Source organism: Balaenoptera borealis (assembly GCF_965194805.1).
Source record: "Balaenoptera borealis genome assembly, chromosome: 15".
Taxonomy (NCBI): domain Eukaryota; kingdom Metazoa; phylum Chordata; class Mammalia; order Artiodactyla; family Balaenopteridae; genus Balaenoptera; species Balaenoptera borealis.
Genome location: NC_138871.1, coordinates 58,437,063 through 58,462,323, shown reverse-complemented (window position 1 = coordinate 58,462,323; position 25,261 = coordinate 58,437,063).

Genomic DNA, 25,261 nt, shown 5'->3' with positions numbered 1-25,261 from the left:
TCATGAAAACTAAATGATGGAAATACTAACTGAATAATTTTCTAATGAAGATGAAAGTTTCATTAGAAATGTAATGAAAAGTTTAAAGTGAATGATTAAGAAAAAATAAGGGTAGTATTTTGTAATTTCTGTTGATTGCCATAAACATACTTCCTAACATAGACAAGTGAGGAAAAGCAAAGTAGAAGGTGTGAAATCCAGGAGGCTAATAGCAGTGAGGAGGAGGGAAAGGAATGTTGACATTTCTGGAGTCTGAAACATTCTGTGTACTCGCAACTCCCCTAACCTGTGTTTGCTGTTGACTTGTATGTTGGGTTCTCAGCACATTTCAATACATCTAAGTCACTCATTTCTATACGTTGTTTTAGTCACTTTGATATTTGCTTGCAAGTGTTCTTTAATTTCTCTCAACACAAATGTAGACACATTAAACAAAGCATTATTAAGCAAAACATCCTTTAGGCTACATCACATCAATTGTCTTTCTAACTTATATGCAAATAGAAAAGAGTTGTGTATTTCTCTAAGAGGTTTGGACAAATATAGGAGCTGGAATTTCAATCTGATAGTGGACTCTGAGAAAGTATATTAATCACCTGAAATAGTGCACCTTATACTAATTTACTTCATGAGCCTGGTATTTGAATTTGTAGAATATATCATTATTATGGGAATTAATAAAATTTACGTAGGGTTAACTACGGAGCACATCAATTATTTGCATTTATAACATGATAAGGTAGAAGCAGAATTAGGTAACTGGGGTTGAGGCAAAGAAGAATAAAGCCAAAACCCTTCCATGAAGATTAGGCATAGTAGGTAAACATGGGCAAGGGCTAGGGGAAGGAAGCGGCCACAGACTTACTGCAATGAGTCCACACGGCTAATATGTTTTTAATTAAGGTATACTTGATTTACAATATTATACTGTCTCAAGTGTACAACACAGTGATTTCAAAATTTTTACAGACTATATTCCATTTATAGTTACTATAAAATATTGGCTATATTCCCTGTGCTATACAATATATTCTTGTAGCTTATTTATTTTATACATAGTAGTTTGTACCTCTTAATCCCCTACCCCTATCTTGCCCCTCCCCCTTCCCTCTCCCCACTGATAACCACTAGTTCTCTATATCTGTGTGTCAGTTTCTTTTTTGTTATGTTCATTCATTTGTTTAATTTTTTAGATTCTACATATAAATGATAACATACAGTATCTGTATTTCTCTGTCTGACTTATTTTCCTAAGCATAATACCCTCCAAGTCCATCCATGTTGCTGCAAATGACGTTTTTATGGCCGAGTAGTATTCCACTGTACATATATGTCACATCTTCTTTATCCATTCATATGTTGATGAACACTTAGATTGCTTCTATATCTTGGCTATTGTAAATAATGCTGCTATGATTATTGGGGTGAATATATCTTTTCAAATTAGTGTTTTCATTTTCTTCGGATATATACCCAGGAGTGGAATTGCTGGATTATAAGGTAGTTCTATTTTTAGTTTTTTGAGGAACCTTCATAATATTTTCCAGTGACTGCACCAATTTACATTACCACCAACAATATACAAGGGTTCCCTTTTCTCCACATCCTTGCCAACATTTGTTATTTGTAGACGTTTTGATGATAGCCATTCTGACAAGTGTGAGTTGCATTCCTCTGATAATTAAAAATGCTGAGTATCTTTTCATGTGCCTGTTGGCCAGCTATATGTCTTCCTTGGAAAAATGTCTATTCAGGTCTTTTGCCCTTTTTTAATCTAGTTGTTTGGTTTTTTTCTGATATTGAGTTGTATGAGCTGTTTATATATTTTGGATATTAACCCCTTATACGTCATATCATTTGCAAATATTTTTACCCATTCAGTAGGTTGTCTTTTTTGTTTCATTGATGGTTTCCTTTACTGTGTAAAAGCTTTTAGGTTATTTAGGTCCCATTTGTTTATTTTTGCTTTTGTTTACTTTGCTTTAGGAGACAGATCAAAAAAAATATTGCTACAATTTATGTCAAAGAATATTCTGCCTATGTTTTCTTCTAGGAGTTTTATGTTTTCCAGTCTTAAATTTAGGTCCCTAATACATTTTGAATTTATTTTTGTACATGGTATGAGAAAATATTCTAATTTCATTATTTTCTATGTAGCTGTCCAGTTTTCACATCTGGTGCCTGCCCACTGGTGGGTGGAGCAGGTCCTGGGGCTACTACTGGCCCAGTGGCAGACATAGCCAGGTCCTAGCTCTGGCTGCAGGGCCCTGGGGGTCCCAGGTCTGGTACCTGTGCAATGGTGTGTGGGGCTGTGTCCTGGGCCATGTCCTGGGGCAGCTATGGGGTCAGGGGTCTTAGGGCAGCCTGTCTGCTGGTGAGTGAGGCTGTGTCCCTGCGCAGTTAGTTGATTGGCCTGAGGCATCCCAGTATTAGTGTCTACAGGCTGTTGGGCCAGGGCAGGGCTGGGTTCTGAGTCTAATAAGCTCCAGGGAGGATTCCACAATGGTGCTTGCCTGCACCAGTATCCACATGGTATAACAAGCTCTCCCAAATTACTGCCACCTGTGTCTATGTCCCCACGGGGAGCTCCAGTTGCCTCCTGCCTCTCTGGGAGATTCTCCAAGATCAGCAGGTAGGTCTGACCCAGGCTCTTTTCAAATTTCTGCTTCTGTTCTGGGTCCCAGAGCATGTGAGATTTTGTGTGTATCCTTTAAGAGTGGAGTCTATATTCCCCCAGCTCTCTGGGTCTCTTAAAAGTAAGCCCCACTGGCCTTCAAAGCCAAACATTCTGGGGGCTTGTTTTCTCAGTACAAGGCCCCCAGGTTGGGAAGACCAATGTGGGGCTCAGATCCCTCACTCCCTGGGGAGAACCTCTGCAACTTTAATTATTCTCCTGTTTGTGGGTCACCAACGTGGGAGTGTGGGTCTTGGCTATACCGTGACTTCGTCCCTCCTACCCTTGTGATTCCTTCTTTATATCTTTAGTTGTAGAAGATCTTTTCTGATAGCTTCCGATCTTTTTCATTAATAGTTGTATTGTAAATAGTTGTAATTTTGGTGTGCTGATGAGAGGAGGTCGATGAAATTTTCGTATGAAGAAACAGGAAAACAGGGAGTTCATTCACTTGCCAGGGACAGAAACTACTCTCTTAATTTCCTTTATCTTTTCTCATGTAATTCAGCCTTCCTAAGGTAGGGCACAGAAAAACAGAAAGAAATATGCAGGACACACAAAAAAAACTGTGTTAAGTTCTTCATTAAGCATCCCAAAAGGTCAAATAATGGCAGGGGACGTATTGACATTTTTGCAAATGATTATATGAGAGACACACAAAGAAAAAGCCACTTAGTCTTGCTTAAAATGAAAGGTGATGAAATATCGCCACACGCATTTCCTGAACAGCATCTACTTGAAATTTTCCTTCCTGTCTCTTTCTCTCCCTACCTCCCTCCATTCCTCCCTCCTTTTCTATTTTCCATTCTATACACTCTCTTTTATTTATTTTCATAATTTTCTCCCTGCTGATTTACTTTGATATAAACTATAGTTAATATTAAAAAATAAAAATATTGTGAAATACAAATTGTGGCCTCTCATACTATAGATAGATCCCTTTTCTAGAAGTGAAAATTGTGCCCCCTCCTCCCTGAACCAGTATGGTTATTGGGGCATTATGCTGGTTGAAGGGCAATGTGCTGAATGATAAAATAATCTCTGGGCATATCTTTTAGTTGAATGCCCAGCATGGTGCTCCTAGCACTGAATGTTTTAATTGGCTATTTTCTCCCTCTGGAGCCCAGAATAAAAGCAGTAATCTTATTTTCCAGACACTGTTAGCACTGTTTGGCATTTTCCTAACAAAGCCACAATGCTCCTGGCCTTTCATCATAGCTTTCCAGTAGTTTCTCCAAACCATTCTACTCTAATTACTGTAGCCTGGAAACATCACCTCCCACCCCCCGGCAAGTTTTGCTGAACAATCAGCAGTTTGCTGAGAGGAATGATGACCATGTTATATTTCTTAGACTTTCACGTAGCCAAGCTTCTTTTAAATCAATTCAGCTCTACGTCCAGTCTTTGAAGGATGGTAGTGAGGTTGATATTTCCAATTCTCAAGAGAGTAATCGTTAGCAATAGGTAGAAATGCTTCCTATGAAGAATTAATTATCATGTCTGTTAACCTGTGGATCAGAACTGAATGAGAAGCTGGGTGAGAAAAGGCCACGCAGGATAGATGTCATCTCCCCAAAGTCAGCCTGTTGAAATATGATTTCATGAGCGCGGGTTTTCCTTAGTTCTGTTTTAGTGTTTATTGAAATGAAAAAGAAATGCCTCGGGAAACTGAAGTATCTTTCATTGACAGCACTGCCTACAAGTCAAGACACTATTTTTTGTTTATATTAATCATCCATCTTTTCCTCAACAAATGAGTAGAAAGAGGCTTCTTTTTCTTGAGATTTAAAAAGGTTTAAACCTCAAACAACAGTGTTCAGTCTAAATGAATCATAGTGAAATAGGTATTTTTTAAGGAGAGACATTATTAATAGTGTCCTCAGTAAATAAAAGGAGTGGAGAATATGTAGACATTTGAGTTGGACATGTACAAAGTGATGCATTAGAGGCGAACTCTACATTGCATACTCAGAAGAGAAGGAAGGAAAAGCTACATAAGAAAGGGTGAGAGATGGGAGTGAGTTTACTTCAACACTGACAAAAGGCCAACAATTAACACCTTCAGGGAAATGGACCAAAAGGGCTATCACATATAATTAATATTCTCCTGAAGAACATGTGTTTGAAGAGAAGGGGAAAAATTCTAATTTGGTAATCATCATTCCATTTGCAATATCTCATTTGTTCTTCAGAGGAACTCTTGATGATACATTATTTGCATTTCATAAATTGAGTATTAGAAAGATTAAGATGGTCCCCCAAATCACATAGCCAGAGGGTGAAGGAGTGAGATTTGTTGAGCTCTGAACCCTTTGCTCTGTCTACTATAGCACACTGTCTCAAACTAAGAAGTAGTTATATGTAGAGACAAAAAGATCTTTAAATATTGCCATACAGCTTCTTTAAGCAGAGACATATAATCCTCATTAAGTTGTCTAATCATTCATTTAACACATATTTACTGTTTATTAACATATATAATGCCCCTTGGGATATAATAATAAAATGTGAACAAAACACAGTATTTGAGAAACTCAGAGTATAGAAGGAAAACAGACAGTAAACAAATAGTTATTGTTGTGAAGAATTTTCTGAGAGAATATTCCTTAACGCTATAGAAGTGCATAATGCCCCATCTAATTTATAGGATTCTATAACATGGGAACAGGAGGGGGAGATGGCAGAGGCTACTCCCTCTCACAACTTTTGTGTGTTTTTTTAATTTGCTAATTAATTAGACATAAATTAGGAAGAGATGAAACTATCACTTTTGGCACTTGAAATTATTATAAAACTGAAACTCAACATAGACCCTATTGAAAAACCATAGACCCGATTGAAAGACCCTATTGAAAAACCATATTGCAATATGAAAATGCAATAAGGTAATACGGTATAGAATCAATATACAGAAATCAATACTGTTTATGTATATAAACAGAAACCACTTAGATGGTATATGGTAAAAGAAAAATGCTCTCATTTACAATAGCAACAGAACAAGAAAAGCATAAGACCCATATGGAGAAATGTTTAATATATCCCCAAAAAACAAAAAAAGGAAAGCTGAAACAAATGCAAACATAAATTACGTTCTGATAGGAAGGCTTAAAAAATAAAGATGCTAATATTCTCTTTGCTAGTTTATAGTTTTAACAAATAATCAAGGTTCTTCTAAAAATCAAATGAAAAGATAACAGAAATAGAAAGGAAATTCTGAAAATGAAGATCAGAGAAATGGGCTTAGTCCTACCATTTATTAAAATAATTATAAATTCTAAATAAAGAACACACAGCCATGTCTCATGAACAGACATGAATAGAATATAATGCCAGAATTAGACCCAAGTACATTTAGGAATCTAAGTTGTGAAAGGCAGCATATGTAATAAATGAAGAAAAGATAGATAATTTAATAAATGATTTTGGACAACTGGATGGTCATCTAGACATAGTTGGATTTATACCTTCCATTCTTCACCAGATGGATTTCTAGTGGATTAAAGATGCAAATGTAAAAACAATGTAAAAAATAAAATCATAAAACAAGACCATAAGATAATACATTCCTTGGATCAAGAATAATATTTCTAATTTTGACTAAAAATTCAGGAGCCATTAAAATGGATACATTCAAGTAATTTTTAAAAATCTACATGCCTTAAAAAAAACCAAATGGAAGAAAACCATAGCACCTCAAAAATAACATGAGTGAAGAAAAATATAAATTGGTGTAATATATTTTGAATCCATACCTTTGAAGGGATAATTTTCCATAGACAGATAAGTAGATAGACAATCTAGATCTTAAGAAAAAGAGCAGAATCACAATAGAAAAATAAGCAAAGAATATAAACAGAGAGTTCAGTAAAAAAAGGAAATACAAATAGATCTTAAAAATAACCCAGGTAATAGCAATTTCATCCTTCCAGTTGCTCAAGCTAGAAAACTTGGAATAATAATTTACTTCTTTATTTCCATTATACTACATATCCAATTTTTCAGGAAATCTTGTTTGCTATATCTTGAAAATATATCCAGAATCTGACAACCCAGTTCTATTACTGCAACCCTGGACCAAGCTGCCATCATCTCTTGATAGGATTGCTGCATTAGCCTTGTAACTGGTCTTTCTGCTTCCACCCTTGCTCTGTATGGTTTAGTCTTAATAGCAGCTACAGTGATCCTTTTAAAATATATTTCAGCTCATGTCCTTTGTCTCGACTTCTTCAGTGGCTTTTCATTTTATCTAAAACGAAAGCCAAAGTCTTTTGCATTGTCTCCCAAGCCCTTTGCATTCTGGCTTCTCCTTTTCTCTCTAACAATTTCCACCACTCTTCCCCTCTCTGGTTCTGCTTCAGTCACACTCACCTTGTAATTCCTCCACAATGCCAGATATTCTCCCACCTTGAGATTTTGCGCTGGCTGTTCCCTCTACCTGGAACTCACTTTTCCAATATATCTCCCCTCATCTTCAAGTTTTTGCCCAAATGTAACTCTCTCAATGAAGCTTTTCTTGACTCTCATTCTCCCTTCACCTTATTCTATTTTTATTGCTTTGTAACAATTATCACCATCTAATACTATATGAGATAATTTACTATATATATATGATTATATGTATAATCATTTACATATATTTTTTTTCTTTTCAGTTCACTTTTATATTCCCATCACCTAGACTAAAGCTGGCACATAGTAGGGATTCAATAAGCTTCTGTTCAATGAATAAATTTAATTCTAATCTTATAGAGAAAGGTAAATTAAAATTCCAGTGAGATGCCATTTTCATGGAACAAATTGGCAAAAATCAGAAGTTGATAACACACTCTGGAAAAACATACTTTCATAAATTACTGGTGGAAGTGTAAAATGGTACAAACCATATGGAGGGAAATTTGGCAATATCTGCTACAATCACTGGTATATGTTTTTTGGCATAGCAAGTCCATTAGTATTTTCACAAGGATGAAATGACATATATTCAGGTTATTCATTGTCTTGTTGTTGTTAAAGAATAGAAAAAAAACTAATATTAATAAAGAACTGGTTGAACAAATTATAGTACATTAATACATTGGAATGCTATATGGCTTAAAAAAATAATGATTAGTTCTCTATGCACTGATATGGAAAATTTTAAATGATCTCTTCAAATTTTAAAGAAGGTACACAGCAGTGTGTACAATAATCTAAATTTTGTATAATAAGGGAAACTAAGCAAATATATATTAACATTTGTTTGTATCTGTCTATCAACTATGGGAGGATACAGAAGAAATTAATTGGTGGGCTTCCCTGGTGGCTCAGTGGTTGAGAATCCGCCTGCCAATGCAGGGGACACGGGTTCGATCCCTGGTCTGGGAAGATCCCACATGCCGCGGAGCAACTGGGCCCGTGAGCCACAATTACTGAGCCTGCGCGTCTGGAGCCTGTGCTCAGCAACAAGAGAGGCCGCGATAGTGAAAGGCCCGCGCACCGCGATGAAGAGTGGCCCCCGCTTGCCGCAACTAGAGAAAGCCCTAGCACAAAAACGAAGACCCAACACAGCCATAAATAAATAAAATAAAATAAAATAAAGTCAAGGGATTCTCAGGCCAAGTTTAGGGAATGTTTAAAAAAAAAAAAAAGAAATTAATTGGTGTTTCTAAGATGGAGTTTGTTCAAAAAGAAAAAGTGGAGGGACTTCCCTGGTGGTCCGGTGGATAAGACTCTGTGCTCCCAATACAGGGGGCCCAGGTTTGATCCCTGGTCAGGAAACTAGATCCCACATGCCGCAACTAAGAAGTCCACATGCCGCAACTAAGAAGCGTGCATGCTGCAACTAAGAAGCCCGCATGCTGCAACTAAAGAGCATTCATGCCACAACAAAGATCCTGCATGATGCAACTAAGACACAGTGCAGCCAAAATAAATATAAATAAATAAATAAATATATTTTTTTTAAAAGTAAAGACAAAGTGAAGCAGGAGATATTTCTCTACATACGTTCATTTTTTTTTAAAGATTTTTGAGTCATGTTATAGATGATATATTGGTATATTTAAAATATTGAATATACAAACTAAAATTACTGCAGGATAGTATACACTATCAGAGATATAGATAAAAGGATTGACTTTTTTTTAACATCTTTGTTGGAGTATGATTGCTTTACAATGGTGTGTTAGTTTCTGCTGTATAACAAAGTGAATCAGCTATATGTATACATATATCCCCATATTTCCTCCCACTTGTATCTCCCTCCCACCCTCCCTATCTCATCCCTCTAGGTGGACACAAAGCACCGAGCTGATCTCCCTGTGCTATGTGGCTGCTTCCCACTAGCTATTTTACATTTGATAGTGTATATATGTCCATGCCACTCTCTTACTTAGTCCCAGCTTACCTTTCCCCCTCCCTGTGTCCTCAAATCCATTCTCTGCGTCCGTGTCTTTATTCCTGTCCTGCCTCTAGGTTCAACAGAACCTTTTTTTTTTTTAGATTCCTTTTTATTCACGTTCTAAAGAGTAATAGAGGGGCAGAAGTCTTCTTTAGAACTTAGAAATTTGTTAAACTTTTGAGAATAGATTGAAGAAAATCAATATGTAAATGGATGAAATCAACCATATGGAAAAGCACCCACCTAAGAAATTATTTCTTAGAAATAGATGGTCTTAATCAAGAGATGCAGGTGTAGTTTCTATCTGATTATGACTGCATTAAGCATGTTTAAATTGTGACTAAGACAATGCTGTTAGTAAAGGAAAAGGAAAAGGATATTTACAGAAGGTAGACGGCTGACTAGAAACATGGAAATGCCAGAGTCAGAAAGAGAAGCTGACACTTCATTCATTCCTCAGTGTCCCATGGTGGGGATCCTCTGAACAATGGTCATTAGCTAAAGGTCTGCTCAGTGTATGCACTCATTCACTGTACAGATGAATGCCCAGACTACTAAAGCCTTACGTCAAAATCCATTGCAAATATCTCACTCCATTGCCCTACTTTAATTAAAAACAACTTTCTAGTTATTATCAGATGCAACTGTCTGAGAGTGAATAAAAAGGTAAAGCTAATTTGAACATTCCATTCTACTTGATGATTATATTTTTCAATGGAAATTAATACATGTACATTTTGTTCTTTTGAGATTTTGGTTAATATAAGTCTATCTCCCTGACTTTGATTATCTTAGGGATACTAACAAATGCCGCAAGCCCATGAAACTGAAGGCTAGGTGCAGAATTCATTTCATATCACCAAGGTGTTGCCAGAAGGAATTGTCTGGATGACCAGCCACTGACATTATTGATGTCACCTTGTAGCATTATGCCCCTCCTACTACAATAATTTTAAAAAGGTAATTGGAGAGAGGAGCACAGGATGGAAAGAATGAGATAACTGAGTTAACTCCCAGTGTGTCCCAGTTTTTAAAATGCTATTAGTATGAAAATGTGAAAAATTTACTTGTTCCCTAAAATAACTAGCATTCAAGGTATAACTCAGAAAAAGAGAAGAGATTCTCTCCCATTCCATTAATACAGAACAATGATAAAATGCACTGTTAAATAAACTACTAAGTAGAGCACTCTTCATAAAAAAAAAACAAAAACTTAAAAAGTTGAATTTCTTCCTTCTCAGTTACCATGCAAATACAAATTGATAAAGAGACTCCATGTCTCTTTCTGTTGATGACCACTCAAACAAAGAGAATATTGCATTAGAAAAAAACCCAACACTTCACACAGTATGACATTTTTCAAAATATGGATGTAATGACTAATAGGTTTCTTTAAGTATGGGATTATGGAGGTGGAAAACTTATAAGAACACAGTTCTAGAAGCTCCTAGTCCCCAGTTATCCAAACAATTTTCTTTAGGGGTTTTTATTTCATTTCTGTTAAACTATTTCCATTTAAACTTTTTCCCATGAGGGAATTTTTCTTCTTTGCCTCAGATGATGAATTTTTAACGAATCAAATGTTTATTGAATACTAGAGCATAGGTAGGGTAAGAAACTGAGGAGACCTCTGTTCTAAGTCCTGCCTGTCCCTTAAAGCTACTTGTCCTTCTGGACCATTTGATCTCTCCTTCCTCCCAAACTATAACTTACTGACTACTAAATAGCTTTTGCTTTCTTTCTTTCCATCATTCCAATGCTATTTACTTATTATTGCAGACAAAAAATACTACCTTACATAATTATGTAGAGAATTAAATGAAGTAACAGTTGTAAATATATAAGGAGATGCTCTGTTTTTATTTTCTGTACCAGGCACTATGCTAAGCACTTCACAAATATTACCTCCTACGGTGCTCAAAATCACCTATTGCATTCCCATATCGATTCTAATTGATTGAAGTCCTGTAGGTTGATGATGTCCTTTTTGGAAAAAGCCAAGGAGGTTTATGAATACACTGGTCATATGCTTTGGGTTTTTCAGAGTAGTTCTCCCAATTACAAATATATTAACAAGAGTTTATTAGGTATTCTGAAATTTATGGAATTAACTATGCAAATAATAATACATTACTATTAATTAATTATGCAATTCTAGGCCCAGTCCACATGTGTATAAAATTTGTAGATTTCAACTTTGGTATGTTACTTGCAAATTGGCTTTTCTCTTTTGGGGACTTAGATGCTCACTTTGCCATGGGGGTGGGGAATTATTAGAATATCTGAAGTTTGTGGTGTATACTTTGAAAATTTCATGTATACTTTGAAAATTTTTATCAATATTTATTATAATTTTGATACTTTGAAAATGAAAAATGAAAAAGAAAAAAAAAATTTTCTTAATATGGGCTACAAGAATGCGAAACTCTACAAAATCATCTTGACTGGTAGACCATAGGCTTAAAAACACTGACACAATTAAGGAGCTCTTGCAGAGCAGTAGAAGCAGACACAGGAGATCAGGATTCAACTAGCCAGTTCTGTTTAATTTGCCTTTTTCCTACTCACATTTAGTTCCATCTTAGCCACTTTTTCCTTGAAAAATCGTTTTCCCTATTTGAAATATGAAATTTAGAAGACTATTTTAGACTTGAGTACTGACGATTTAGAGAATGGTTCAATTGGTTAGGGGTTTCTCTCACTGTTGGAAAAGTTGTAGATAGAGTTAGGCTGGACAAAAAAGATAATTCATGTACAGTAAATAGCTGCAAAGAATGTGACCATAAGTCATAGGAGAAGGGTGGAGGCATTGTTTTCCAACATATTTTTGGCTTTAATAATTAGGTCTTTTGAATAGAAAATTGCTGGGGAGGAAAGCCAGATTGTAGGACAAAGTCAGTGGTTAATGGCAACAGCTGGCAGAGATCACTTAAGTGTGAACCCACTCTTCCAAGACTGAAAGGATTAAAGGCAAAAAACAGAGAGAGAAATGTGTTGAAGTAGGAGACAGAGACAATGGAAAATGTAAGTTCTATGTGCAGTAGCATTAAAAAAAGGAAGAGGTAAACTCAACTTTAGAGGCTGAAAGATGAATTAAAAATGGTTGTGGAAATAATAAAAATGAGTGGAATTTTTTTTTTCAAAATGGAAATGCAATCTTTTGCTTTATTCAAATATATAAAACCACCATGACAAAAACTGAATTAGACCCAGGAAATCTCAATGAATTAAAAGAAACCTAAGTCCTGTGGTCATAAAGAGAGGTCATGTGAGAGTTGATTTTTTTAGTTTGAGTCTTAAGTACTATGCTCCTGCTATCACTTCCTCCTACCAATTCTTTTCCTCGTATTTGAGACTTCCTGTAGGCTTTAGCAACACTTTTTCATGCTGGTACCTTTTCAGCAATAGGTGACCAGGTTCTTCCACGAGTGTCAATGAATAAATCCCCCCAATACCTGAAGTATAATTTAAAATGTGGAGATATGCTCCTAGGGCTTCCTAATTTGCTGAATAATTTATGGGTAGCATTTGCAGATGCCATACCTCATTCTCTCTATGCTAGTGATATCTTCCCAGAGTTCCTACAAATCTGCAGAACATAGGTAAAAGTCAATCAATCACTCTGAACACACACACTACAGTTATATTTCAATATCTGGATTTTTTTTTTCAGAAGATTTAGTGAATTACGTCTACCTCCCCCTTCCCCACCCTCCTAAAAAAAGCAAGCCATTTGTTTCATTAACTATTAGAAAATAATTTTCCCAGTGAATTAAAAAGCCAGTTTTACTAATCATTAAATGATTGTCTGTATTTAGGTTTATTTTGGGAATTGTTAATTTCTTCCAGTATCATTTAGTATATTCCTTCTTCAATACGCAGTTGTTTTAATTATAGGAATTTATACTATATTTAACATGACAAGGCAATTTCTCCCTCATTATTCCTCTTTCCAGAGTTTTCCTGGCTATTGTAACATATTTATTTATATTTTCACATAAACTTTAGAAGTATTTTGCAAATTAACAAATAAATAATATTTCCCAAAATAATATTTAATTGAGATGTCATCAGATTTATAGATTTCCTTATGGATAATATGTTTACAATTTTTGCCTTCCTTAAGTTAGTTTAAATGACACCCAGTAAAGTTTTGTAGAATTTTTATAAGTTCTATTCATTTCTTGGGAAGATATAGGTATTTATATTTCTTAGGTTACTATTTTAAGGGAGAGAAATTAATTTATTATATTTCCCCACTGGTATTATTTATAATATTAAAAACCATAGTACTCTGTAGATTCATTTAGTAACTGGCTAAATTACCATTTTTCTGTGTGGTTTAAGATAGAGGTCCAATTTCATTCTTTTGCATGTGGATATCCAGTTTTCTGAAGCTCGTTTACTGAAGAGACTATCCTTTCCCCATTCTGTATTCTTGTTAAACATTAGTTGGTCATATATGTGTGGGTTTATTTCTGGGCTATCTATTCTGCTCCATTGGTCTATGTTTCTATTTTTATGCAGTACTGTACTGATTTGGGTACTTTTCCTTTGTAATATAATTTGAAATCAGGAAGTATGATGCCTCCAACTTTGTTCTTCTTTCTCTGGATTGCTTCAGCAATTTGGAGACTTTTGTTGTTCCACATGAATTTTAGGATTCTTTTTTATATTTCTGTGAAAAATGCCATTGGAATTTTGATAGGGATCACATTGAATATGTAGATATCTTTGAGTAGTATGGACATCTGAACAATATTAATTCTTCTTATCATTGAGCACAGGATATCTTTTCATTTATTTGTTTTTCTTCATATTCTTTCATCAATATCTTACAGTTTTCAGTGTGCAGATCTTTCACTAGCAATATTGGCTAAAATTATTCCTAAGATTTTATCCTTCATGATGCTATTGTAAATGGGATTGTTTTCTTAATTTCATTTTTGGATGTTCATTGCTTTGTAAGCTGATGTATCTTGAAGCTCTATTTAATACTCTGTAATGGCCTATATGGGAAAAGAATTTTAAAAATGAGTGGATATATATATATATATGTATAACTGATTCACTTTGCTGTACACCTGAAACTAACACAACTTTGTAAGTCAACTATACTCCAATAAAATTTTTTAAAAAAAGAAAAATGTAATTTATCAGTTCTAACAGTTTTTTTGGAGTATTTAGGGTTTTCTATATATAAGATCATGTCATCTGCAAAAAGAGGTAATTTAACAACTTCCTTTTGATTTGGATGACTTTTATTCTTTTTCTTGCCTAATTGCTCTGGCTAGAAACCCCAGTACTATGTTGAATAGAAGTAGTGAGGGTGGGCATCCTTGTCTTTTTCCTAATCTTAGAGGAAAAGCTTTTGGCTTTTCACCATTGAATATAACGTTAGCTGTAGGCTTATCACATGTGGCCTTTATTATACCTTCTATACCTAACATGTTGAGATTTTTTTTTTTTTTAATTTTGAAAGTATTGAATTTTGTCAAAAAAAGGTTTTTTTGCATATGTTGAGTTGATCATATGATTTTATCCCTCAAGCTATTAATATGGTATATCACACTTATTGATTTGCATTTGTTGAACCAATTTGTATTCCAGGGACATATCCTGCTTTTTCTTAGTGTATGATCATTCTAATGTGCTGTTGAATTCTGTTTGCTAGCATTTTGTTGAGGATTTTTGCATCTATGTTCATCAGGTATATTGGCTTGTAATTTTCTTTTCTTGCAGTGTGCATGTCTGGCTTTGGTATCAGGATAATGCTGGTTTCATAAAATTAGTTTAGAAGTATTCAGTTTTTTGGTAGCTTTTGGGAGGATTGGTATTAATTCTTATTTGAGTGTTTGGTAGAATTCACCAATGAAATCATCTGGTCCTTAGGTTTTCTTTTGGGGGAATTACTGACTCTGTCTCTATACTCATTATTTGTCTTTTCAAAATTCCTATTTCTTCATGTTTCAGTCTTGGCAGGTTATATGTTTCTAGGAATTTATTCATTTTTTTCTAGGTCATCCAATTTGTTTGCATTTGCAGGCATACATTAGAGATATTGTGGGTTTAGTTCCAGACCATCACTGTAAAGCAAATATCACAATAAAGCAAGTCACATGATTTTTTTTTCCTAGTGCATATGCAAGTTTTGTTTACACCATACCATCGTCTATTATGAACAATAGCATTATTTCTAAAAAGGCAATGGGCATACCTTAATTAAAAATAGTTTATTTCTAAAAAATGCTAAGCATCATCTGAACCTTTAATGAGTTATAATCTTTTTGCAATAGTAACATGAAAGATCACTGATCATCATAACAAATATAATAATAATGAAAAAAGTTTGAAATGTTGTGAGAATTACCAAAATGTGACAAAGAGACATGAGGTGAGCAAATGTTTTTGGAATAATGGCACTGATAGACTTGCTTGACATAGTGTTGCCATAAAGCTTCAATTTGTAAAAAACACAGTATCTGTGAAGCACAATAAAGCAAAGCACAAAAAAACAAGATATGCCTGTAATTGTTCATAGTAGTCTTTTATGATCCTTGGTATATCTGTGGTATCAGTTGTAATGTCTCCTCTCTCATTTCTGATTTTATTTGTTTGAGTTCTCTATCTTTTTTAAAAATTTAATTTAGCATCCAATTTTGTTTGTCATTTCAAAAAACTTAGTTTCATAGATCTTTTCTATTTCTTTTCTGTTCTCTATTTCATTTTTTCTGCTATATGCTTTGAAATATGTTTAGGTAACTATTTCAATTTTTGTAATGTTTACCTTATAATTATATCTTCTTGTTTTATATTTAAACCTCTATTGAATTTACATTTTGTTTTATATTGAAGTTATACTGAAGTTGTATTAAAATTTCCTGTCCATTTGATCTTCATTTTCTTGATGTGTTGTCCATGTAGACCAAAGACCAAAGAGAGGCAAGTGATGGTTAATCCAAAATCTCTCTAACATTTAAGTTACTTTTGCCTCTAATTCATAACTACTAACTGTTAAAATTAACACTAAGTAAACAAAACTCTCATTTAAAATGAAGAGAAATGAAAATTCCCTAGTTAGTCCATTTTCACAACAATTTTAATGGTATCTCAAAGGATGGATCATATTATTTGGAATTTCTTCTCCACTTTTGAAGAGTTGATAAGCTGATATTTAATTGAATCTTACTCAAAACTAGAACGAAATCATCTTTATCATTTCCACAGTTGTTCTTATTCAGGATTTGTTACTTAGACATTGAACTGGTTTTGCACAGACAGAAAACATGTTTTATTAAATCTTCTTGATTAATAGCATCTTTTAACATGTTTAAGGAAAGACATGAATCTCTTTCCCCATATAATATACATCATATGAGAGCTACCAACCAACTATTACAGAGGTTCAAAACCAGGGTGAGGACTGTGGACTGAGAAAAGTTAATAAGGACATGATTTTGAAGTGTGATTTTGGAGACCCTCAGTTTTATCCTGAAATCAGCTTGGAACCATTGAAAGTGTCATGCAGAAAAATACGTCTTGAGGAAAAAACAAACAAACAAAAGCAAATGATAGAAAAGAAATTTGTTAATGTTTTTTATTGGAGTATAATTGCTTTAAAGTGGTGTGTTAGTTTCTGCTTTATAACATAGTGAATCAGCTATACATTTACATATATCCCCATATCTCCTCCCTCTTGAGTCTCCCTCCCACCCTCCCTATCCCACCCTTCTAGGTGGACACAAAGCACTGAGCTGATCTCCCTGTTCTATGCGGCTGCTTCCCACTAGCTATCTATTTTACATTTGGTAGTGTATATATGTCCATGCCACTCTCTCACTTTGTCCCAGCTTACCCTTCCCCCTCCCCATGTCCTCAAGTCCATTCTCTATGTCTGTGTCTTTATTCCTGTCCTGCCCCTAGGTTCTTCATAACCATTTTTTTTTAGATTCCGCATATATGTGTTAGCATATGGTATTTGTTTTTCTCTTTCTGACTTACTTCACTCTGTATGACAGAGTCTGTGTCCATCCATCTCACTACAAATAATTCAATTTCATTTCTTTTTATGGCTGAGTAATATTCCATTGTATATACGTGCCACATCTTCTTTGTCCATTCATCTGTTGATGGACACTTAGGTTGCTTCCATGTCCTGACTATTGTAAAGAACCCTAGTAAGGAAACGCTCTTTTCCTATCAGAGAAAAATAATCTACCTTAAATGAATGACAGTTTTTATTAAAATCAAATCTTTTCTACAGAAAGGAAAAGAAACCCTAAGTAATGCTATTTGAGTTATAGAAGTAGTACTGTCATTTATGCTCCCCAGTGATCTCCAGGTAAAAACATTAGTAAGAATGATGACAATTACCATAACTGCCGTTCATGCCAAAATGAAACCAGTTGCAAAACTTCTTTCCAAAGGAGCATCTGTTGCTTGGTGTTTGGTCTCCTAGTACATTTGTCCTTTGAGAACCATGGCTGAAGTGATACTTTCAGCCTGATTACATCTTACCATGCTATTTAAACAAAATATAGTTCAACGTGGGAATAAGTTAGTTACTTTAGTTTTGAGCCCTCTCTTCAAAATAGCAACATATACTATGATAGGCAAATCTGTTTATACTTCCATTTTTTCCTTAAGTATTTCTTCTTCTGAAGTAAATATGTTTAAGTGATCATTTTAAACAATCACCAGTTAAGAATATACCATGAGGACGTTTTCCCAAATCATAAACATTGCCTTTCAGAGTTTAGTATCTCTTGGTAGTATTGCTTTCAAATTGTGATCTGAAAATCCTCAAGTGATTTTAATGTAGTCTTTCACAGCTGCTTTTGAGTAAGGCTGAGGGAATTGTGAGTGAGAGGGGAGACCCCCATTTTTCTCTGTGTATTTTTTGACTAGAAAAGCTAAGACACTTTACATTGGTTCTTTACTTACAATCTCTTTGAAGAAACAGTACTCCTGCCTTAAAAAGGAAAAATATATTACTTTTTCTGCTTTACAAAGGTTTTTTTTTCTTTCTTTCCTTTTCTTTTTTTTTTTTTTTTCTTTTTTTGAACTAATGAGCTGGAGCCATTGACCTAGTCTACTTTATTGAAATAACTCATTTAATTTCGTGTATTCTCTGGAGAGTCAGTAAAAACTGGGGACTGACATGTTTCTTACTATTCTTTTCCACAATATTATGAAATTCATCTTCTCCAGACCTATCACCACTGCTTACAGACATGAACATCCTTTTTTCAGGGAGAAAGGGCAGACAGGATAAAAAAAGATGCTTGATCTGAAGAGAACTTCACTGTGGCTAGCAGTAACTCCAATTTAACAGTCTTGCTTTTGCTATTAGAATCAAGGAAAGGGCCTTTACATCTACAGTCCTTGTTCTAGTGATGGAAATGGTAGTGCCTCCAAGAGGGAAAGATAATTCTCAAGTGACATTAGGTAGAGGGTGTAGGATGTGTAGGTGGCCAAAAGAAACAAGAAGAAAAATTACATGATTCGGAGAATAGACCCTTAAGGGACAAAATGTGAACTCAAGAAGAGAGTCAGTGAGAAGATAGAGTTTTATGAGCATTTAGCAAAAGAGGAAGTTGGCAGCTTGGTAAAAGATGGTTCCAATAATGGAGAGTCCTGCCATGTGGGGATAGGGGAGGAAGTATCTGAGGCTTCTTATCAAAGTGTTACAGTTCCAATACAATTTGATTTGTATGCTTGGCAAGACATCCAGGACTCTTAATATTTGAAAAGAAGAACAATGAATGCCATCCAAAACTTCAGTTCAAATTTTTTTTTTAAAGTTTATTTGATCTGTGAAGAAAAATGCAATACACAAAAGTCAATTTTTTTATGTTTGGCAACTGTTCTTCTCTCAAGTAATAACTTTGAAGAAAACATAACTCTGCGATAAGCATAATGTGCCAGAACAATGCAGAGATAGTCTTTGAAATTGAGTTTAGGGATCCAGAGAGGATGTTCAGCTTTAGAAGAACATAAACCATGCAAAATAGACCTATGCTTGCCTTTCCAGAATAGATGTAATTTTATCTGCCCATCTGAGAAGCTTCCAGTTTCTCTTTTCAGTTGACCCCAGCATTTCTGTACTGGTTTGTATGGTCTATGTGCATGTACGCACACAAATATACACCCATAAATGCATCATGTTGTAAAACAATAGTCTGGATCCTTTCCAAAAGCCAGTGGAAACCTATATGCATTGCCGATAATGTACAAGTTATTGTTACCGACCAAATCGATATCTCCTAGGATAGTGAGAACCAGTTTTGTATTCTTCTATTTTAAAAATTATCCCAGGTCACCTTTCATATACCAATCTTCTCCTAGAAAATCCTTCTCTTCTTCCACATTCTTCTCTATCCTACCCAGCAGAATTTCCCGAAATTTCTGTATTCTGTAGAAACACGTTCACACAGAAACAGACATTTTCCTTGAGTTCCCATAGTGAAAACCATGGTGCTCTGCACATGTTTGGCACAACATCAAAGTTTTTGACTGACAGGCCGGCACTCCAAGCTAGCTGTGCTTCCCAGGCTGTGCTGAACAGAGCGGAAGCAGGGCTATGAAACTGATACTGTAGAATTATTTTGCCGAGGATGACTGTAGTGCCATGGGATGATGCGTATTGCACTTGAACTGGCTAAACCACACCTCTGAAAGCGGTTTTCTGCAATATTTTCGTTGTTGTTTTGTTTTTGTTATTGCTGGGGGTGGGAAGGGAATGAAGACGGAGGAATACGTCTTGTAAAAATATTCTGGGAATTCAGAGTTTCTCTGTGGGTTCGGCCCTTAGGCATATAATTTTTCCCCAAAAGGATAGTTCAAAATGTAATATTTTTATTTTGCCTCTCGGCATCAAGAAGTCCTCTGAGTTAACAAACACAAAAATCTCATCAAATTGCATCTAATTTGTCAAACTATTTCATGACTCACTTTAGGTTGGAGAAATCACAATTAAAGGCTTAAGTCCTGGGTAAAAATGGATTTGTAGCTATAGAAAATAATAATTCTTAATGATAGCTTTTTTGGTGTTTGTCTTTTAAAGCATGTAACAGTTTCAATCATCTAGGAAACTTAAATGTCAGTAAAGTCTTTGACTTTACATGGAAATCATTTTGCTAATATCTGTAGACCCACAGAGCTGCTTTGGAGGCACAAGTGGTCTTTTTAATAAATCAGTATCTAGGGAGTATTATTATTTTCCTAAATTTAGCTATATGGTCTTTCTTTTGGGGACTAAGAAGTTAGCTAAATATATAAATACATGAATAAAAATCTATTAGGTATGTATCCTTCAGAGAAAATAATGAGAGCAGTTTAAAGAACACAGATACCATAATTCTTCAAGTCAGCCATTGGCATAAAGAGAAGAACAGTGTGGGTAAAAGGCTAGTGTTCCTTCTTTTGTCATAAGAAATGGACACTTATAGACTTGAAAGATAATATCTAATTGTGTATAGTCTTAGTATTATAGATACATATTTTTGCCAGTCCAGGTTCCCATAGAGACTACAGAAAGATCTCCAGATACTCTGTGCTCTCAAGATTACAGCTCTTCTGGATTACACTGACATGCTAAAACATTTTACTTAAAATAGAACTGCTTTGTCAATGTGGCTGGGTCAGACAGGGTTTTCAGCCTAAGCAACATGCTCTGCTAGAACCAGCTTTCACCTAAGAACGAGTAGGGTCTGCTGTCACTTTTCAGGTTGAATTTTAGGTTGAGGTTCTTTTCCTCCAAAGAAATATCCATCCGGAACATTTCAATCATGACGGATACTCTAATAAAGTGGGTTCTCAAGGAGGAAGAAATCTGGATTCCTTTTTCTCAAGATGCTCCTTGGCCCCTATCATCCATGCTCCAACTATCACCTCTATATACCTAGGAAATTTCAAAATAAAAGTTATGGGTAGTCTCAAAAGTTACTGTTTAGTAAATGCTATCCATTTGCATTACTAATTGGGGCCATTCAAATCATTATTTTCCTAATAATGAAAATCTGCTCTAGGTTTATATCTATACCATATAGTCATAAAAGGGCTGGCATATATTTTTCTTAATTCCTCCTTAAAGGAGATTTGCTTTTTGAGCTGAAACTTTCTTCTCTGAACATACTAAAGAAAGAGACTATGTTTTATTCATTTGATATTTACATTTCCCCTCCCAGTCTAGCATACCATGTGGAAAGCACTGATTGAATGTTAAACTGAATTAAATTCCTACAATTTATCCTATTTCTACTTACACAAAATGTGTCTTTCTGGTGTTTCTATTCTTCTCATTGGAGATACATAAAATAAATGTAATAACTTTTGAACATGAAAATTCTTTAAATATTTGGTGACACCTATTTTGCCCTTACCCTTTTGGTATTCTTTACTCCAGACTAAACATCTCCAATTCCTTTAACTGTTTTCATATGTTAGGGAATCAACAACCCTCACCACCTCACTATGTGGTCTTAGATCAGAGATTCTTAAGTTGAAGTCCACAGATATCTAGGGAATTCATACATGGGTTTCAAGGAATGCTGAAAACATTCTGATATTGTAAATAAAATTTTGTGTGTAGATATTAAGCACATTTTTCTCGGGGAGATATCTACATAGCTTCTTGTAGATTCCCAGTGAAAGACTATCTGTGATCTCCCAAAGATTAAATATCACTGATGGAAAAGTTATCCAGTTTGTTGTTGTTGATCTTAAAATGTGGTTCCCAAACTTGTACATAATTTCTTGGTACAACAAGAGAAAGCACAGAGGAGCTGCTATTTCTCTTCCTCAAGACACAATTTTTTAATTAATGCAACTCAAGCTTCCATGAGCCTTTACCTGTCATCTGATATTCTTAGTTAACACTAAATTTATTCGTAAATATTTGTAAATAAATCCACTAAGTCTTTTACCACACACACACATATTCACCATCAAGCTGGTTTCCACTACTACTTTTAATTATTTAATTATTTATTTTTTATATAGCAAGTTCTTATTAGTTATCCATTTTATACATATTAGTGTACATATGTCAATCCCATACTACTTTTATATATCTTTTAGTGTGGAATCCATATTCTACATTTATATTACCTGTCAAACTTTATCATGTTGACTTGGCTCGTCATAGTCAGAGTCATTTTCTTACATCTTATTTCTTATATTAATTAACCTTTCTGGTTTCTAGTCATTCACAAATTTGATAACCATGCCTTCTCTCTCATCTTCCAGGTTGTTGATCAAACCATTGACAGCTCTATATCAGTCCATAAAAAGCCCCCCTACACATTGCCTATGAATCCATTAATCTACACTGTTTGGAGGTTTATCATTCAGGTACACTGTTGTGTCATACAATACATAGCTCCCCAATGTTTTAGATGAGACACCATGAAAGGTTTTGATAATGTCTAAACTAAATTAAGGGTTTACTTTACCAACAACGTGCAATTTGCTAATTCTGTCACCACAGAAAATAAGGTTAGTTGGGACAAAACTATACTTAACACAGTATAATCAGATGGTATTGTTACTGACTACTTTTCTAAATTATGGTTGGCAATTCCAGAATATCAACAGTTTGAAATAATTATTAAAAGGAGATTATCAATGCATAACACTACACTATTCCATAAAAATTTCATGATTTCACTATTTTAGAATAGTGTAAGGTTTAGGAATTTTTATTTTTAAAAATGGATTATCTTCAAAATTTTGTTTTTAAAGCAATAAATTTCTTCTATAATATAGAAACAAGCATTTTTAGAAGAATGAGAGAAATTGACCCACTTTGTTACAATAAAAGATTGTTGTCATTTTTTCAAAGGCAGAGTGAAGATTATTTATAACAAAACACTGCAACATATAATCTGTATATAAATATAGGGATATTGAAATATTTATACAAAATTAAGCATCATGATTTTATATTTTCTCAAAAATAAATTTTTTCCTTATTTGAATGATGTACAACTAAAATAAAAAATGTTGTAGAAGGAAGAAGCACTTACAGATTATTGACCAAATCAAATATTTTAATTTGTTAATTTATTTCAATATCACAGATGGTAAACAAAATATTTATAATACTTCAATAATAATCATATGTATAAATTACAGATGTCTTATTAATTTTAATAGTATATAATTTATGATATACTGATTTACTGTGTGAACAACTGACATCTATAAATGTCAATAATTTTCTTAGAACTAAAAATGGTAATTTAAGAGAGTAGTTTGAATTTTGGAGTGTGGTGCAAGTGAAATAAGAGTGAGTAAATAATTCAATAAATAAGAGAAAATATGAAGCAAAATGGAACACGTAATCGGAAAATGTCTATTACTTCTTTAAAAGTCAGTATCTCGCAGTGAGAAAAATTTTCCCCATTTTAGAAATATAAAAGCCTACAAAAACAAACTTTAAGGAATAAAATAAAATTATTTTTGAATATGTTTTCTATCAAAGTTTTTAAGATTGTAAAACACGTTTATTATCAAAGCACATTTAATTGCTGCAGAAAAGAAAACATGAACTGCCTCAAGAATGACCGTGATCTTGCATAATATATAAATTTATTTGCTGAAATGCAAACCATAACTCAGAGTGAAAGGACTGTCATCCAGGTCTTTTGCAAAGGAAAGAGCTGGAGATACTAAGATATCAGGAAATAAACCATGATAAGTTAATTACATAGAATATGCTTCACATATTTATAGTTTGGAAAATTACTTGAGCTGTTTGGAAAAGCTAAGAACATGTTTTTAGATCAAATGATGTATAAATATCTATCAAGCAAAAGGAAATTTTGAACCTGAATTTGTTATGAGTTCTTACATGCATCAGTTAACATAACACTAGTAACATCCTTCTCAAATCAGGTCCATCAATATGTGACCGCCTGCTTGTATGTTCCCAAACACTTATTTCCTTTCACCTGAAGAATGGCTAAAATATCTCTGTTAAGATCAAATTCCCTTCCACTTCCTCCTCTTTTGCTCACAGAGTTGCTTCATGTTTATCAGTCATTGAGTCCTGCCATTCTACTAAGGGAGTGGCTCTCTGTGGCTTTTGAATTCTGAGCTCAGTGTTTTATTTACTTATGATAATTAAAATGTAGGGAACAAAGAAAAACATATCATCCTACTGCATAAAAGATAGAGAGCTTCCCCTCTTGGTTTCACCACTGTTTCTTCTCCTATGGAGATGAGAGGTAGCAATAGAGACTATGGTGGGCATCCTTGAATAACCCGTGTAGTGAGAAATGAGAACCTTGGACTGTCCGTTACCAGTAACATGCTTGTATATAGAATTCATGGTACACCTAGTCAGTGACATACTACTTAGAAATAAAGAATGAATGGCTGTTACACTCAACAGCATAGATAAATATCACATATACAAGAATAAGGAAAAGAAGATAGTCACACAAAATATATGCTGTATGATTTTTGCTATATGAAGTCTAAGAACTGGCAAAACTAACCTATTGTGATAGGTTAGAGAGAATGGTGGTTACCTGAGGTGGGCAGTGTATTCACTGAGATGGGGCATGAGGCAAACTTTTGAAATGTCTTATGTCTTGACCTGGCTGGTGATTACCTGGTTGCGTAGATACATGTAGAAGCTCCTTAAGCCACACTTTACTATATGATACTGTAATAAGACATTTTTAAAAAGCCATATTTAAATGTGGGCAACCAGGTGTAAATCAGCTTATATTGTATGTGGATATATATGACATTAAGTTTTTCTGTTTTGTTTTGTTTTTTAGCTGCTCTAGTTACTTAAATTACTACCTAAGATATTTTAAATCTTATTTCTGGTTCTTCACTTATAGCCCAACTATATTATCATTTTTCATTCCACTTTTAATTGAAACCACCTCTTGATATTTTGTAACTCAATTTAAATATCTTTTCTGAAATGGGTATGTCTTAATTGGCATTTAACTAAAAGTCTACATTTTTGTATTTGTAATAAGTTTTATGAAGATTCTGGGTTAAGGTTTCAGAAACAGGGTTCAGAAAAAGAATCTTACAAGCCCTTTATTTACAAACTCAATTAATTTTGATAGGATACAAAAGACTGTTACGGGGCTTTTGAGTTTTAGAAGCCATTGTCCTTTTTCATGATTGGGAAAATCGTGACTAAGAACTGAGAAACATTGTATAGTACATCTTATATA